Raw genomic sequence first — 5,000 nt, 5'->3', positions numbered from 1 at the left:
TGGTGAGAGAATTTGAGTAAAAGAGTCTTTTCCTAAGGACTAAACTATGCGCCGAGCGAGGATCGAACCCAGGATCTTCCGATCCGAAAGCGAGTGTCATACCACAAGACAATATAGCCGCACAAAGGTTACAACTTACAACACTCGGGCCTTGTCTAACAACAAAACTCACCATCTTGGTCATTGACCAGCCAGATGGATAATAATGACCTCAAAACGCTCTCCCCGAGTTGTATAATTATTGGTTATTAATGGTGTCATTTTATATATTTTTTAAAATTACAGTTATTAGTATTACCAACTTACTTCGCGGCGTTTGTGTGTGTTGAACCCGTGACCTTAAGAAGTCTGGGAGAGAAGGCTCTAGTTAGACTAAGGTTTGAAGCGACTGACCGTTGTGTGTGTGTGTGTGTGTGTTTGTCTGTCTACGTGTGTGTCTGTGTGTTTGTTGTGCTACGCACCGTCTGCAATGCCCCTCTATACACACTGATTGCTTTGGCCGGCATTGGTCAAGTCAAAGCCCATGTTATATCAAAAATGATGCAGCATTGTAGTAAGTCGCCTATAGATAATATGCGCTTGGCCAAGAAGCTCATAACATTGCCATCCGGAAGTATAACGGACCAACACACAAAACTGTGTATCCATGAACGTTTACAGTCGGGTTAATACAGTTCAGTGAGCATTACTCATAAACGCGGAAGGCAAAAAATAATAACAAAGACCTGAGTGACGTCATCTTCGAACTATCTATACACCTCCAGCCCCCCCCCCCCCCAACCCTCCCATCCCACCCACAAATTAGTGAGAGCTCTAGTCTGTGTCCCCCCCCCCCCAACACACACACACACACACACACACACACACACACACACAGAATATTCACGAACTAGGCCAAACCTAACTCTTTACGTACGGGCTAACACATTATATTTTTGGAGATATTTTAAAAAAACGGATTAGCTCTTAAAAGTCCCTTCTATTGCTGGTAAATTTTACTTAAGGCAAAGAGAGAAAAAGAAAAAACGGGGATTTTAAAATTCCTTGTTATAACCGGATTCCTGTTATATCCAAAACTGTTATAGACAGGTTCCAATGTAACATGTTTCTTGGCCAGAATGGGAGAAAAGGGTCGCTTCAGGCGATCCTAAAAGTAAACCCAGCTTTTAAAGAGTTAGCCGAAGCCTTTTGTGATGGGTATCAATATTTTATTTTTATTTTTTATTTTTTTAAATGAGAAAAACTGATTGGAAATGTAAAAGTGATGGTGATAGCGGTAGTGATAATGATAATGTAGGTGGTGGTAACGGTGATGATTGGGGTGTAGTGATGATGGTAATATTATTCTTGTTATTATTATTGATATTGTTGTTGTTGTTGTTGTTGTTGTTGTGTTGTTGTTTTTGTTTCTTCTTCTTCTTCTTCTTCTTCTTTCTTCTTCTTCTTTCTTCTTCTTCTTCTTCTTCTTCTTTCTTTCTTCTTCTTCTTCTTCTTCTTCTTCTTCTTCTCTTCTTCTTCTTCTTCTTCTTCTTCTTCTTCTTCTCTTCTTCTTCTTCTTCTTCTCTTCTTCTTCTTCTTCTTCTTCTTCTTCTTCTTCTTCTTCTTCTTCTTCTTCTTCTTCCTTCTTCTTCTTCCTTCTTCCTCCTTCCTTCTTCCTCCTTCCTTCTTCCTCCTTCCTCCTTCCTCCTTCCTCCTTCCTCCTTCCTTCTTCCTTCTTCCTTCTTCCTCCTTCCTTCTTCCTCCTTCCTTCTTCCTTCTTCCTTCCTTCTCTTCTCCTTCTTCCTTCTTCCTCTTCTTCTCCTTCTTCCTTCTTCCTTCTTCCTTCTTCCTTCTTCCTTCTTCCTTCTTCCTTCTTCCTTCTTCCTTCTTCCTTTCTTCCTTCTTCCTTCTTCCTTCTTCCTTCTTCCTTCTTCCTTCTTCCTTCTTCCTTCTTCCTTCTTCCTTCTTCCTTCTTCCTTCCTTCCTTCCTTCCTTCCTTCCTTCCTTCCTTCCTTCCTTCCTTCCTTCCTTCCTTCCTTCCTTCCTTCCTTCCTTCCTTCCTTCCTTCCTTCCTTCCTTCCTTCCTTCCTTCCTTCCTTCCTTCCTTCCTTCCTTCCTTCCTTCCTTCCTTCCTTCCTTCATTCATTCCTTCCTTCATTCATTCTTTCATTCCTCCTTCCTTCCTTCCTTCCTTCCTTCCTTCCTTCCTTCCTTCCTTCCTTCCTTCCTTCCTTCCTTCCTTCTTCCTTCTTCCTTCTTCCTTCTTCCTTCTTCCTTCTTTCTTATTATTGATGGTATTACGATTGTTGTATTTTTGTGTGGTGTATCAGTTTATTTTTTGGTTCCATTTACCTTTTTTTTTTTTTTTTTTTTTTGTTTTCCACTTTCATGTATGTTGGCATCAAATTGTTGATCTATTGGCGAAAGCCTAAGATTGAATAAACTTTGAAACTTTGAATCTTATCAACTTCCAGCACGAAATCTCTCTCATTTCACATTGAAAACAGCTCAGAGATGAACTCAGTACAATGTCGTATTATTCCCCGATAATTGGACTGATATGGGAGAAAAAAAAAGAGGTGGGTGGGGAGTTGAGGAGTGGGCAGTTAGTATTTAGTCGAGTTAACGGTTTATGCATGGCAAGACGGGTTTAAATCTTACAAGACCACATAGCCGTACCATCATCATCATCATCATCATCATCATCATTATCGTCATCATCATCATCGTTATTATTATTATTATTATTATTATTATTATTATTATTATTATTATTATTATTATTATTATTATTATTATTATTATTATTATTATTATTATTATTATTATTATTATTATTATTTCAGCTCACTTATTTCAATGAAATTCTAAGGCTGTATTAATTTAAAACAAAAACCATTTACTCTTTTTCTTTGTTAGTAGTGACTGGATGATAAAAAATGGAATCTTCAAAGGGAAATATAATCTTTGGAGGCATACACACAAATCTATTATACAACGACAAAATATCTTTTTTTTTTCTTTCTGCCGGAAAACTGTGTATAATACCAATCATTGAAGCTTAGAGACTCCTTCTCTAAACTCTTCAAACCCGAGATTTTAAAAAAGAAGTGTAAAGTCTGAGATAATTTGACTTGTATAAAATCACATTAATTTATTGATAATTTGAGTTTTGAAACCTCTGACCATAAAAATAAACAAAAACGAATTATTTTAGGGGGATTTTTTTTGTCAGAGTACACCAGCATGTAAGTCTGGAATTGGGATAAATTTGGAGGAGAAAAGGGAAGGGGGGAGGTGGGGTGTGTGAGTCGAAGTGAGTCAGTATTTTACCTGACAGGTGAGTTTGAGGTGGGAATGGAAGTGACAGGGTGGGAAGAGGAAAAAGGTGGTAGAGGTAGATTGATGTGATGGTAGTGGTGTTGGTGGTCGTGGTGGTGATGGTGGTGGGTGGTGGAAGTGCTTCTTAGATTGTGGTAATGGTGATGGCGGCGGTGGTGGTGGTGGTGGTACTGGTGGTTGCGGAAGTGTTTCATAGATTGTGGTGGCGGTGCTGTCGGTGGTTATGAATGTGCTTCTTCGATAGTGATAGTGGTAGTGGTGGGAGTGGTTGTGGTTCTACGTGCTACTGGTGGTTGTGGAAAAGTGTCTTAGATGTGGTGGTGGTGATGGTGCTACTAATGGCTGTGGAAGTGCTTCTTAGTTTGTGGTAGTGGTGAATGAGGTAGTGGTTGTGGAAGTTCGTCTTAGATCGTGGTGGTGATGGTGGTGGTGGTGTCGTGATGATGGTACTAGTAGTTTTGGGTGTGCTTCTTAGATTGTGGTAGTGTTGGTGGTGGTGGTGGTGGTTGTGGTGGTGCTATACCGGTGGTTGTGGAAGTTCTTTGTGGTAGTGGAGGTGCTGCTACTGATGGTTGTCAAAGTGCTTCTTAGATTGTGGTAGTAGTGACGGGGGGTGGTGATGGTGGAAGTTACGGTTGGTAATGGCATTAATAGTGGCGATGATGTTAGTGGTTGTGGTGGTATTCGGTGGTGTCTGCAAGACTGTAAGACTACTTGATCGTCTGTGAATGGTTGGTTACCTGTGAGGGATGCTAATTTCGTCTTCTCAAAATATCGCGTATGTCTGCGTGTGTATGTTTGTGGGTGTGGGTGTGCGCGCGTGTGTGTGTGTGTTTACGTATAAGAGATGTTATGCGTGTGTCTATATGTGTATGTTAGTGTGTGAGTATGCTTTGTGTGTATGAGAAATTCTGTGTAGGTTCCTGATATATTATAGGAGACGAGTCGTTTTTAAGATGAGTTGCTTCTCCTTCTCATTACCTGGTGTTCTCTTTCTTATCTACGAAGATGCACACAAACACACACGTGCACACTTGCATACAACGAATACACACGCACATTCACACACACACACACACACACATACACACACATTAACATAATATGGACACATATTATGCATATGATGATAACACCTATCACACAACTGATTACTCTCACATCCCAGAATAATCTCTATCTCTCTCTCTCTCTCCCTCTCTGACACACACACACACACATACAAACACAAATACATTCTTTTTCTCTCTTTCTTTCTATCTATCTCTCTCTTTCTCTCTCTCTCTTTATCTCTCTCTCCCTCTCTCTCTCTCTCTCTCTCTCTCTCTCTCTCATTCTTTCTTAATTTCTCTATCGCTGTCCCTGTCTCTCATTCTCTCTCCCTCTCTTACACACACACACATGCATACAAACACAAACACACTCTATCTCTCTCTTTTGTTTCTCTCTATCTATCTCTCTCTCTTTCTCATTCTTTCTTTATTTCTCTATCGCTCTCCCTATTTCTCATTCTCTTTTCCCTCTGACAGACACACACACACACACACACACACACACACACACACGCATACTAATACAAACACATTCCTTCTCCCTCTCTCTCTCTTTATCTATCTATCTATCTCTATCTCTCTATCTCTCTCTCTCTCTCTCTCTCTCTCTCTCTCTCTCTCTCTCTC

General features: G+C 40.1%; 1 protein-coding gene across 3 annotated transcripts in view; it reads left to right on the top strand.

Moving 5' to 3' along the window:
- LOC144959148 (uncharacterized) overlaps nt 1-5,000 on the top strand; it is a 75,188-nt gene that overhangs the window by 45,226 nt on the left and 24,962 nt on the right. The gene's annotated exons all lie outside the window — the stretch shown is intronic.

The sequence above is a fragment of the Berghia stephanieae genome, chromosome 13 (assembly GCF_034508935.2).
Source record: "Berghia stephanieae isolate SIO BIC M18660-M18661 chromosome 13, UCSD_Bste_1.3, whole genome shotgun sequence".
Lineage (NCBI taxonomy): Eukaryota > Metazoa > Mollusca > Gastropoda > Nudibranchia > Aeolidiidae > Berghia > Berghia stephanieae.
Note: the sequence above shows the minus strand (reverse complement) of the source record. Positions and strands in the feature narration are given on the sequence as shown.